Source organism: Scyliorhinus torazame, chromosome 1 (genome assembly GCF_047496885.1).
Source record: "Scyliorhinus torazame isolate Kashiwa2021f chromosome 1, sScyTor2.1, whole genome shotgun sequence".
Lineage (NCBI taxonomy): Eukaryota > Metazoa > Chordata > Chondrichthyes > Carcharhiniformes > Scyliorhinidae > Scyliorhinus > Scyliorhinus torazame.
In genome coordinates, this window is record NC_092707.1 from 256864849 (window position 1) to 256878615 (window position 13767).

General features: G+C 49.0%; 1 protein-coding gene across 10 annotated transcripts in view; it reads left to right on the plus strand.

Moving 5' to 3' along the window:
* Window positions 1-13767, plus strand: part of LOC140420826 (pleckstrin homology domain-containing family G member 1-like) — a 293588-nt gene that overhangs the window by 180382 nt on the left and 99439 nt on the right. Inside the window, exon 1 of one of the 10 annotated variants that reach the window (XM_072504928.1) lies at window positions 1779-2120. The exons of 8 other annotated variants lie outside the window; for them this stretch is intronic. The gene's annotated coding sequence lies outside the window, so the exon portion shown is untranslated. Of the gene's footprint in view, window positions 1-1778; window positions 2121-12185; window positions 12262-13767 lie in introns of those variants that run through there. One more of the 10 variants, XM_072504950.1, reaches the window with a different exon arrangement.

Genomic DNA, 13767 nt, shown 5'->3' on the forward strand with positions numbered 1-13767 from the left:
CTGAATTCTGGGTTGACATCTAGTGTATTTCTCTGGTCTGGTGGATGAAGGTGCATTGCCATTGAACCATTTCATGCCTTGGGAGCCCACAAATCACTCATAGAAACAAAGAAAAGAGGAGGAGTAGTAGGCCATTCAGCCCTTCGAACCTGCTGTATCAATCATTATGAAGTCTTACAACACCAGGTTAAAGTCCGACAGGTTTGTTTCGAATCACTAGCTTTCATAGCGCAGCTCCTTCATCAGGTGAGTGAAGAGGTGGGTTTCTCACCACATATATCAGACAAAGTCAATGATATAAGATGATACTTTGAATGCGAGTCTTTGCAGGTAATTAAGTCTTTACGGGTCCTGACGGAGTGACTGGAGAGAGTGATAATCACAGGTTAAAGAGGTGTGAATTGTCTCAAGCCAGGACAGTTGATAGGATTTTGCAAGCCCAGGCCAGATGGTGTGGGGGTGAATGTAATGAGACATGAATCCAAGGTCCCGGTTGAGGCCCTACTCATGTGTGCGGAACTTGGCTATAAGTTTCTGCTCGGCGATTCTGCGTTGTCACGCGTCCTGAAGGCCGCCTTGGAGAACGCTTACCCGGAGATCAGAGGCTGAATGCCCTTGACTGCTGAAGTGTTCCCCGACTGGAAGGGAACATTCCTGCCTGGCGATTGTCGCGCGATGTCCGTTAATCCGTTGTCACAGCATCTGCATAGTCTCGCCAATGTACCACGCTTCGGGACATCTTTTCCTGTATGAGGTAGACTATGTTGGCCGAGTTGCACGAGTATGTACTGTGTACCTGATGGGTGGTGTTCTTATGTGTAATGGTAGTACCTATGTCGATGATCTGGCGCGTGTTGCAGAGGTTGCCATGGCAGGGTTGTGTGGTGTGTTGTGGTCGCTGTTCTACTGAAGGCTGGGTAGTTTGCTGCAAACAATGGTCTGTTGATGTTGTGCTGTTGCTTGAAGGTTGTTTCTCTGCTCCAGGGAAGTACTGGACGGCGAACTGCGGTGTGTGGCGTGTTGGAACTGTCGATCAATGAGTAGAGCGCCATATCCCGTTCTTACGAGGGCGTATTTCGGCATCTGTAGATGTCTGTTATGTTCCTCCTCCTCTGAGCAGATCCTGTGTATACGGAGGGCTTGTCCATCAGGAATGGCTTCCTAAACACATGAAATAAAAATGACACTTTAATAGTGCCTTTCTTAGTGCTAGAGAAGTGTTTTGCCGCCAATGACGTGTAGTCAATATTGGAAATGGACAGATTTCTACACAAAGCACCCACATAGTCCAAGATGAATGATCAAATTGAATGTTGGTTGAATCGTAAATATTGGCCAAGACATGAGAGAACTTCCCTCTTTCATGTACGGCCATGGGATCGTTTGTGGCTATCTGAGTGTGCCGAAGAGACCTTGGTTTATTATCTCATCGCAAAGATGGTACCTCCAACAGTGCAACACTCCCTCAGTACTGCACTGGAACATTTGTCTCCGAACTGGGATTAGTCCTGCTAGCTTTTGACTTGGGCAAGAATGTTGCCAGCTGAGCCACAGCTAATTACCTGAGCCTTCTTGGATGGTGGGTTAAATTATAACATTCCCAGGCACAATGGCTTTATCTTTTCATATTAATACCTGTGTAAAGTGGTGCAGATGGCAATGAGGGAGAGATCGTATGGGTGTTGGGGGCTCTTTAAATGCTCTTGTGGTGAAATGTGTCCTGAATAGAAATGCTGCCTGCAATGCTGGCAAGCTGCCACCTTGTGTTATCAGCAAAAACTGGAGCCTCCTGCCTAAATTTAAAATGTGGCTGGTCGCTCTCGACCGATCGTTAATCTTCTGACCGTTGGCAATAGTTAGCTGTGGGTCGACTGTGGGTGAGGACTGTGTTGAACATTTTCTGCATATTGTGACGTGCGCCTTTACCGCACAGACCCAGCTGAAGAAGACTCTCTGGCTTCAGCTGCTGAGTTGCTGCACTGGATAAGGAGACTCCATGAAGGGTTTTTGCTTTTTTTTTTGTGTGAAAACTGAAGATGTTATTGAACTGGAATCACAAAGCAAATCTTGAAATCTAAAGAATACATTCTTAAAACGTTGTAGGGAGACCAGCCCACATGGTAAGCAGTCATCATGTGTATATATATTTGTGTTGCGCTTTTTAAATCATTCTGTTTTGAGTGGATGAATGTGATCTCTAATCTGATTCCTTTTAAAGGTTTGCAGTGAGCTGGCATGCACCAGCAGCTGCCATGGGCTTGCACCCACCCTGAATAATTGCCCCTTATTTTAGGTTTATTATCCGCCAGATGAATGGCTTGTTGCATGGTTGAATGATTTGAAGTATGATGCAAAGCTTGGGCTGGATTTCGGGAGGCTTATTTTTTTTTTTGTATCTGTGGTTTGAAGGAGCATTTTTAAAAATCTGGTGTGATAGATAAACTGTACAAGCAATCTGTCAGACATAAAGCCAGACAATCGAAAGCTGTTTGCTTTAAACAAGAATATTAAAAATAACTGTGGCGATGGTCTTTTTGTTGAGGACTGTTTGGTTGCTTCATTTCTAGTAGCCAATTTTCCAATTTTATAGTTGGTTTCTAAGTTGGATTTCAGCCTTTTTCTGTTAACCCAGTTTTGCCTTTTCTTTTGGGGCCCTGTTCCCCACTTCATAACCCCATCAAATGTCTTCCCACAATCTGGGAAATGCCTTGACATCTCCTCCTCCGCTACTAATTTTCATTCTACTTGAGAGATTTTCTTTCATTTTCATTATTGTCTGCTGATGAGTTTGTTTCACATTGTCCAAGAAAGTGTCCAAATGACACTAGGTTGGCTCACTGCTGAAGTCACAACCTTGTGACTGTGAGGAAAAGGAGACACTGGGCAAGAGGTTCACCCCAGGCACCCCAACTTGCAGAAGGCAAATGGAAGTAGGAAGTCGCCGATGTTTAGATAAGCACACCGATTTTACCCATCCCCATTCGGCTCCGCCTCATTTTGCATCCGATGATATTACAAGCCTGCAGTAGACCAACACAACCTATTGTGCACAATACATCAATACCATTCAAGTTGGATATTTGGACCCTCCCTGCTCGCAAATGATTTGATTTGAGACTGGCGATCATTTGGTGGTTCTCTGCTGATGACTGGTATTTCAAAGTATGTGCTGTCATCTTAAAACTTGTACTTCCATCGCATCTCTGATTCATGATTGGACCAAGTGGCTGAGCCATCTTGTGACGCCCAAATGCCTTCTCCTGCCTGCAGAATAGTTCTCAAGCATTCGCCTACAATGGTTGAGAGAGGCTTGAAATGCACTTAAAGGAGTGGGAGGGAGCTGTCACCGGGAAATCTCATTGACAATATCTGGGTCGGTAGATCCTGCTGACGAGCTGCCTCCGCTGCCAAAAATCAGGTGGTGGGGTGGTCTGTAAATCTCTCCCCCCCCCCCCCCCCCCCTTAACTTCCTGTAACCGTTCTTCCAGATTTTTGTTTTGCAATGGAATCTATTTTTTGAACACTTGAATTGTTTCTTTAAATGTTTTCAACGCTCGTTTATTAAGCACACCTTCTGGTCAACCTTGGCCAGATTTCTCCTCAAACCGATGCTAAAGATTCTTGTTTGTGATTGGAGCTTTACTATGACATCATTAATGTTTCTCCATACTAGATCAAAAATAATTTTTTCCCTAATCTGTTCCACAATTGTTACAATAGGGCAGCGCGGTGGTACAGTGGGTGAGCCCTGGTGCCTCACGGCGCCGAGGTCCCAGGTTCGATCCCGGCTCTGGGTCACTGTCCGTGTGGAGTTTGCACATTCTCCCCATCTTTGCGTGGGTTTCGCCCCCACAACCCAAAGATGTGCAGGCTAGGTGGATTGGCCACGCTAAATTGCCCTTTAATCGGAAGAAATGAATTGGGTCCTCTAAATTTATTCTTAAAAAAACATTTGTTACAATATCCAATAATTTCTTGATAATGCTCTGCCTAACTGTTAAGGTGTCTATAAACTACTCCCACCAGCGTTTTCTTGTTCTTGCTCTTCTAAAACTCTGCCCATACTGATTCTACTTAGTGACATGGAGGATCAGCCATATCTCATTGAATGGCAGAGCAGGCTTAAAGGGCTGAGTGGCTTACTCCTGTTTCTTGTGTCTTTATGATCTTCTGAACCCAGATCCTTTCTCACTCATGTCCTTGTGTCATCCTTTATTATCTGGGCTCCCCCTTCTCCTTTGCTTTTCTTTCCAAAATATTGTGTACCCTGGAATATTTATTTCCCAATCCTGGTTACCTTGCAACCATGATCCCAAATTTATTTACTTTTTATTTGTGCCTTCCTTGAAGTGCCTCAGGACATTTTACAATTTGTTTTCTTGCCTTTTAGTCTTTTGAGAAAGATATCCTAGCATTCATAGTGGTCACAAATGCCCTGTTAAAACTATAGGGCCTATTGTGTTGATGGGAGTGATTTCAAATCTACAGTGGATGCTGGGATAACTGCGCTCCCATAACTGCAAGGTAACACTTTTTAAATTTGTCTTGCCCATTTTGCACTGGGAAAGGTAACAAACGAGAAATATAGATTGTCGTTGGCCTGTGTGATTTGGCATTGGTAAGTCACAAAACGCTTGCACGAGTTGCAAAAAGTTGGTTTGCAGGTGCAGCAGGTAATTAAGAAGGCAAATGGAATTTTGTCCTTCATTGCGAGAGGGATGGAGTTTAAAAACAAGGATGTTATGTTGCAGCTGTATAGGGTGCTGGTGAGGCCACACCTGGAGTAGTGTACAGTTTTGATCTCCTTGAGAAAGGATGTACTGGCACTGGAGGGGGTGCAAAGGAGATTCACTAGGTTGATTCCAGAGTTGAGAGGATTAGCTTATGAGTAGACTGGGACTATACTCATCGGAATTTAGAAGAATGAGGGGGGATCTTATAGAAACATATAAAATTATGAAGGGAATAGACAAGATAGGAGCAGGGAGGTTGTTTCCACTTGTGGGTGAAATTAGAACTAGGGGCATCGCCTCAAAATAAGGGGGAGCAGATTTAGGACTGAGTTGAGGAGAAACTTCTTCACCTAAAGGGTTGAGAATCTGTGGAACTCCCTGTCCACTGAAGCTGCTGAGGATACCTCATTGGATGTTTTTTTTAAAATATATTTTATTCAACTTTTTCGGCCATAGAAAACAGTACAAAGGTTTTTCCCCTTTTTACAACAGCAAAACAATATAAATAACCGTGACCGTATTTTAACTAATAAATAAATATATAAACTAAATGGCAACTGCCATAACAAAAATAATAGCTCTCCCAAATAATAAAATCAGCAATTCAATATACATAACCAAGTACCAATATCTTTACAAAAACACCCCTGAGGACCCACCTGAGCCCTCTTTTCCCCCCCCCCGGGTTGCTGCTGTTACCTTCCCATTTCCTTTATCGTTCTGCGAGGTAGTTAATGAACGGTTGCCACCGCCTGGTGAACCCCTGAGCCGAACCCCTTAGTGCAAACTTTATCCGTTCCAGTTTTATAAACCCTGCCATGTCGTTTATCCAGGTCTCCACGCCCGGAGGCTTGGCTTCCTTCCAGTATCCTTCGCCGGGCTACTAGGGACGCAAAGGCCAAAACATCAGCCTCTCTCGCCTCCTGCACTCCCGGCTCTTCTGCAACCCCGAATATAGCCAGCCCCCAGCCTGGCTCGACCCGGATCCCCACCACCTTTGAAAGCACCTTCGCCACCCCCCCCACCCCCCCACCCCCCCCCAAGAACCCCTGCAGTGCTGGGCATGACCAAAACATGTGGGTGTGGTTTTCTGGGCTTCTCGAGCATCTCCCACACCTATCCTCCGCCCCGAAAAATTTACTGAGTGTTGCTCCGGTCATATGTGCCCTGTGCAAAACCTTAAATTGTATCAGGCTAAGCCTGGCGCACGAGGACGAAGAGTTTACCCTACGTAGGGCATCTGCCCACAGCCCCTCTTCAATCTCTTCCCCCAGCTCTTCCTCCCATTTTCCCTTCAGCTCATCCACCATGTTCTCCCCCTCGTCTCTCATTTCCTTGTATATATCTGACACCCTACCACCCCCCACCCATGTCCCTGAGATCACTCTATCCTGAATCTCCTGCGTCGGGAGCTGCGGGAATTCCCTCACCTGTTGCCTCGCAAAAGCCCTCAGTTGCATGTATCGAAATTCATTCCCTTGGGGCAACCCATATTTTTCCGTCAGCGCTCCCAGACTCGCAAACGTCCCGTCCAAGAACAGATCCCTCAGTTGCACAATCCCAGCTCTCTGCCATGCTCCAAATCCCCCATCTATTCTCCCCGGGACAAACCTATGATTATTTCTTACCGGGGACTGCACCGAGGCTCCCGTCATTCCCCTATGCCGTCTCCACTGCCCCCAAATTTTCAGTGTTGCCACCGCCACTGGACTTGTGGTGTATTTCTTCGGGGAGAACGGCAGCGGTGCCGTCACCAGTGCTTGTAGGCTGGTTCCTTTGCAGGACGCCATCTCCAATCTCTTCCATGCCGCTCCCTCCCCTTCTCCCATCCACTTACACATCATTGAAATATTGGCGGCCCAATAGTACTCACTTAAGCTCGGTAGTGCCAGTCCCCCCCCCTCTCCCTGCTACGCTGCAAGAACCCCCTCCTCACTCTCGGGGTCTTCCCAGCCCACACAAAACACATAACGCTTTTCTCGATCTTCTTGAAAAATCTTCGTGACCATCACCGGGAGGCACTGAAACACAAAAAGGAATCTTGGTAGGACTACCATTTTGACCGCCTGCACCCTCCCCACCAGTGACAGGGGCACCATGTCCCATCTCTTAAAATCCTCCTCCATCTGTTCCACCAATCTTGTTAAATTAAGCCCATGTAAGGTTCCCCAACTCCTGGCTATCTGGATCCCCAAGTACCGGAAATCCCTTGTTACCCTCCTCAGCGGTAAATCCTCTATTCCCCTGCTCTGCTCCCCCGGATGTACCACTAACAACTCACTCTTCCCCATGTTCAATTTGTACCCCGAGAATTCCCCAAACTCCCTGAGCGTCTGCATTATCTCAGGCATCCCCTCCACCGGGTCCGCAACATACAGCAGTAAATCATCTGCATACAATGATACCTGGTGTTCATCTCCTCCCCTGAGTACTCCCCTCCACTTCCTGGAGCCCGTCAGTGCTATGGCCAGGGGCTCAATTACCAATGCAAACAGTAACGGAGACAGGGTTCACCCCTGCCTCGTCCCTCTATAAAGACGGAAGTAGTCAGACCTCTGCCTGTTCGTGATCACACTTGCCACCGGGGCCCTGTATAGCAGCTGTACCCATCCAATGAACCCTTCACCGAAACCAAATCTCCTCAACACTTCCCACAGGTAGTCCCACTCGACCCTGTCAAATGCTTTCTCGGCATCCATCGCCACTACTATCTCCGCCTCCCCCTCTGGTGGGGGCATCATCATCACCCCTAGCAGCCTCCGTATATTCGTGTTCAGCTGTCTCCCCTTAATGAACCCAGTTTGATCCTCATGGACCACCCCTGGGACACAATCCTCTATCCTCATCGCCATTACCTTGGCCAGGAGCTTAGCATCTACATTCAAAAGGGAAATGGGCCTGTAGGACCCACACTGCAGCGGGTCTTTATCCTTCTTCAAAAGTAACGATATTGTCGCCTCCGACATAGTCGGGGGCAACTTCCCCCTTTCCCTGGCCTCATTTAAAGGTTCTCGTCAAAAGCGGGGCCAGTAGGTCTATATATTTCCTACAAAATTCCACCGGGAACCCACCTGGTCCCGGGGCCTTCCCCGCCTGCATGCTCCCAATCCCCTTTACCACCACCTCCACCTCAATCTGTGCTCCCAGTCCCGCCCTCTCCTGCTCCTCCACCTTCGGGAATTCCAGCTGATCCAGGAAATGCATCATTCCCTCCTTCCCTTCCGGGGGCTGAGCCTTGTATAACCTCTCATAAAATGTCTTAAACACCCCATTCACTCTCTCCGCTCCCCGTTCCATCTCTCCCTCCTCATCCCTCACCCCACCTATCTCCCTCGCCGCTCCCCTCTTCCTCAGTTGTTGGCCCAGTAACCGACTCGCCTTCTCTCCATACTCATACTGCACTCCCTGTGCCCTCCTCCACTGTGCCTCTGCCTTGCCCGTGGTCAGCAGGTCAAATTCCACATGTAACCTTTGTCTTTCCCTGTACAGTCCCTCCTCCGGTGCCTCTGCATATTGCCTGTCCACCCTCAGAAGTTCTCTCAGCAATCACTCCCTTTCTTTACTCTCTTGCTTCCCTTTATGTGCCCTTATGGATATCAGTTCCCCTCTGGCCACCGCCTTCAATGCCTCCCAGACCACTCCCACCTGAACCTCTCCATTGTCATTAAACTCCAAGTACCTTTCGATACACCCCCCCTCACCCTTAGACATATCCCCTCATCCGCCAACAGGCCCATATCCATTCTCCAGAGTGGGTGCTGTTCCTTTTCCCCTCCTACCTCCAGATCTACCCAGTGTGGAGCGTGGTCCGAGATGGCTATGGCCGTGTACTCCGTCCCTGTCACCTTCGGAATCCGTGCCCTTCCCAGGACAAAAAAGTCTATCCGTGAATATACCTTGTGAACATGGGAGAAGAATGAGAACTCCTTACTCCTAGGTCTAATAAATCTCCAAGGGTCTACTCCTCCCACCTGCTCCATGAAGTCCTTAAGCACCTTGGCCGCTGCCGGCCTCCTCCCGGTCCTGGACCTCAACCGGTCCAGCCCTGGATCAAGCACTGTATTGAAATCTCTCCCCATTACCAACTTTCCCGCCTCCAGGTCCGGGATACGCCCCAACATATGCCTCATGAAGTTTGCATCATCCCAGTTCGGGGCATACACGTTCACCAGAACCACCTCCTCCCCTTGCAATCTGCCACTCGCCATCACTTATCTACCCCCACTGTCCGCCACTATGGTCTTTGCCTCAAACAGTACCCGTTTCCCCACTAAAATAGCCACCCCCCTATTCTCCGCATCCAAACCTGATTGAAACACCTGTCCTACCCATCCTTTACGTAGTCTGACCTGATCTGTCAATTTCAAGTGTGTCTCCTGCAACATAACCACATCTGCCTTTTAATTTCTTTAGGTGTGCGAGTACCCGCGCCCTTTTAATCGGCCCATTCAGCCCTCTCACGTTCCACGTGATCAACCGGGTTGGGGGCTCTTTTACCCCCCCCCCCCCCCCCCCCCCCCCCCCCCCCCCCCCCCTGTCGACTAGCCATCCCCTTTTTTACCCCAGCTCCTCACCCGGTTGCCACGTGCCCGTATATCCCACAGACGGTGCCCTCCCGCCTCGACCACCCCGCCCCCTAACAGCCCCCACTTCCCCTTAGCAGCAGCAACCCAGTTAGCTCCCTCCCCCCCCCCCCCCCCCTCCGCTAGATCCCCCTCCAGCGTAATTACACCCCCCATGTTGCTCCCAGAAGTCAGCGAACTCTGGCTGACCTCTGCTTCCCCGTTTGCCCTCGGCCTCTCACTGTGCGAGGCCCCCACCTTCCTGCGTCCCTGTTCCCGCCATAATTACCATAGCGCGGGAACGATGCCTGCGTTTCCCACTCAGCCCCGCTTTCCTACCCACCGGCGCCCACAGTTCCTCATACTCACTCCCCCCCCCACCCCCCCCAATCCCCAAACGTGGGGAAGAGAAAATTTACAGGATTAAAGAGTTAACAGTTGAAAAATCATCTCTTCCCCCCCCCCCCCCTCGTCCTACATAGTCACCCCACCACTTTGTCCCAGAAGCTCTTTCTCTCGCCAGACTATTCCAGCTTCTCGTCCACTATGAATGTCCACGCCTCTTCTGCCGTCTCAAAGTAGTGGTGCTTCCCTTGGTATGTGACCCACAGTCTCGCCGGTTGCAGCATTCGAAATTGAACCTTCTTTTTGTGAAGCACCGCCTTAGCACGATTGAAACTTGCCCTCCTTCTCGCCACCTCCGCACTCCAATCCTGGCATACACGGATCACTGCATTCTCCCACCTGCAGCTCCGAGTTTTCTTCGCCCGTCTTAGGACCATCTCTCTGTCATTATAGCGGTGAAACCTCCCCACTATGGCTCGAGGTATTTCTCCTGCCCTTGGTCTTCGCGCCATAACTCGTTAAGCTCCCTCCACCTCCAAAGGGCCCGTCGGGGCCTCCGATCCCATTAGCGAGTGAAGCAACGTGCTCACATATGCCCCGACGTCCGCCCCCTCTGTGCCCTCGAAGACCTAAGACTCTTAGATTCTTCCTCCTCGAATTATTCTACAGGGCTTCCAACCTCTCCACACACCTTGTGCTGTGCCTCGTGCGTCTCTGTCTTCACCACCAGGCCCTGAATTTCATCTTCATTTTCAGCAGCCTTTGCCTTCACGACCCGAAGCTCCAGTCCTGGGTCCTCTGCGCCTCCTTTAGCCCTTCAATCGCCTGTAGCATCGGGGCCAACACCTCCTTTTTCAGTTCTTCCACACAGCGCCGCAGGAACTCTTGTTGCTCCGGGCCCCATGTCGAACGGCCACCTTCCGACGCCATCTTGCTTCAAGCTTCCCTTCCTTGCCGCTGCTCCGAAGGATCCATTGCAATCCTGCCGCTATCCTCTCCTTTTTCCATCAGTGTCCGGGGGGATTCCCTTCTATTTCACCGCACAGTGATTTTGGCCGTTTAACATTGCCGTTGGGGCTCTTATCAAGAGCCCAAAAGTCCGTTCCAACGGGAGCTGCCGAATCATGCGACTTCGCTGGTCATCGCCGCACCCGGAAGTCCTCATTGGATGTTTTTAAGGCAAAGTTAGTTAGATAGATTTTTGAACACCTAAAGGAATTAAGGGTTTTGATCAGCGGTTGGGTAAATGGAGCTGAGTACACAAAGATCAGCCATGATCTTATTGAATGGCAGAGCAGTCTCGAGGGGCCAGATGGCCTACTCCTGCTCCTAGTTCTTATGGTCCTATGTCGGTTAGGTATTAATATCCTGACAGATGTTCAGTATTTAACTGTTAACTCCTGTGCTCAATTCTGAGGAAGTGTCAGACATTTGCACCTTGCCCTTTACAATTTTCTTACTATGTATCTGTAGCTTTAAAATATTTGGGTAATAAAAATATCCTGATCCTATATTTTGTACCAAATGAAGGATGGCGGCTACAAAACACTTGCCAGTTTTTGTAACAGCTTCAAAGATTGGGTCAATATGACAGCACACATACAGGGGTATGTGTGTGTATATTTATTATATATCATACGTGCACATATGCTACCTCTCTTGAGGGAGCTCTCCTTCAGGTGACTTGCAAATGTTATAAATGGAGATCGCCACGTAGTACAGGTGACACAGTAGTTCGCACTGCTGCCTCAGTGCCAGGGACCCGGCATTGGGTGACTGTCGATGTGGAGTTGGCACATTCTGCATGGGTTTCCTCCCACAGTCCAAAGATGTGCAGGTTAGTTGGGATTATAGGGATAGGGCGGGGGAGTGGGCCTCGGTAGAGTGATTTCCCGAGGGTCAGTGCAGAGTTGATGGTCTGAATAGCCTCTTTTCTGTGCTGTGGGGTCTCTAGGTACACTGAAGAAATATATGGAGGAGTTGGAATGCATTTTGAAACACTCCTCAATCTTGTCCTCCCCAATACTAAGGGGAAAGTTGAAGCCCCGGGGGAAGGTGCCTCCTTCACGTTGCTTACTCAAGTGACTTAGTAAGACTTTGACCCCTGTTCTCCAGCCTCGTGTAAAGCCTGAAACTGGCTCTTCCCAGCCACCCCCCCCCCCCCAAACGTGTAAATATGGTAACTAACAGTTTTTTTTTTTAAAAAGCCATCCCTTCTGACAATGCCAGGAGAGAGGAACCTCTTCATTTCCTTTTCTGCCCCTCAGTAATTGCAGAGCTGAAAGCGATTGCTCTTATGTCTGCAGTGGATCCAAGCAACTCTGCACTGTGACCCTCAGTCCCATCCCAAGCAGCATCTGAGTGCTGCAGCGGTGTCAACCCTGTTCCCGTCACCATGGCAACGGCTGCATCACAACTTAAAGCCAGCTTGATATCCTGCAGACTGCTGAACAAAGCCCCCAGATCCAATGATGTTTTTTTTTTTGTTTGGGAGCAGATCGGAGCAGGTTGCTTATTGGCTCGGATGGTTGATTGAAAGCACCATGAGAAACGAGTGAGAGAGAGACGAGCTCTCCAGTCAACTGCCCATTGTTGACTTGAGATTTTATTTGTTTTTAAAAGTAAGTGTATTTTTCTGAGGAGCGGTGATAGCGAGGTTTCTGCAGTGACTGGTGTCTGTGGCGTGAGTATGCCAGTTTAATGACTACTGTGATGAGCTGTACTCGCTGTGAAATGATAACATAACAGGCCTCCCAGTGGTTGATAGACTAAGCTGAGCAGCTCGGCAGTGAATGTATCTTATTGTTATGCAATTGCAGTAGTTCTAGAAGAAAGAGAAGTTGCAGATGAAGGGTGTTGAGTATGTCTCAACAGACTGAGTCGTAGATCAGGAACCATTCAGCCCATCTTGCCCATTCCAGCGCTTTGAAAGAGATATCCAAATAGTTGCGCCCCCTGCAGAGTTTCTCTCCCCCCCCCCCCCCCCCCCCCCCCCCCATCTCCCTTGATCTTTTGCCAATTGTTGATGTTTGTTCTGTTCCTAAGGCTTGTGGCTTGAGTGCAGTGTGGGATAGGGAAAGAGAGAGTGAGGGGTTCTCTGATCGGTTGAGTGCACGACTGAGAATGAGAGCTGAGTGGTCCTTGGATCAACTGGCACAGGTGAAAGAGTTCTCGAAGAGAGAGAAAGCATAGAAGTTTGGTTTTGGAATCCCGACATTCCAACAGGCCACTGAATTCTCTGCTTCTCGTCCTCTTGCTCTTCAGTTTACGCAACCATAAAATCAATTTGTTACACACTAACACAGACCTGCAACAATTACCTTTTTTTTTTTTGAAAGCACACTGTTTTTACTAAAGATATTATAGACCATTTCCATGATGAACTCTGATCTAAAGGGTCTGTTGAAAATAAATTTAGCGCCTGGGGGGACACAGCTGCGTGGGAACCGGGTGAGGAGCTGGAAAAAGGGGATGGCTAATCGACAGGGGGGGGGGGGGGGGTAAAAAGCCCCCCAACCCGGCTGATCACGTGGAACGTGAGAGGGCTGAACGGGCTGATAAAGAGGGCACGAGTACTCGCACACCTTAAGAAACTTAAGGCAGACGTGGTTATGTTACAGGAAACGCACTTGAAACTGATAGACCAGGTGAGACTACGCAAAGGTTGGGTGGGGCAGGTGTTCCATTCGGGGCTAGATGCGAAAAACAGGGGGGTGGCTATATTAGTGGGGAAGCGGGCAATGTTTGAGGCAAAGACTATAGTGGCGGATAGCGGGGGCAGATACGTGATGGTGAGTAGCAAACTACAGGGGGAGACGGTGGTTTTGGTAAACGTATATGCCCCGAACTGGGATGATGCCAATTTTATGAGGCGTATGCTAGGACGCATCCCGGACCTAGAGGTGGGAAAGTTGGTAATGGGGGGAGATTTCAATACGGTGTTGGAACCAGGGCTGGATAGGTCGAAGTCCAGGACTGGAAGGAGGCCGGCAGCAGCCAAGGTGCTTAAAGATTTTATGGAGCAGATTGGAGGAGTAGACCCGTGGAGATTTAGCAGACCTAGGAGGAAGGAGTTTTCGTTTTTCTCCTATGTCCACAAAGTCTATTCGCGAATAGACTTTTTTGTT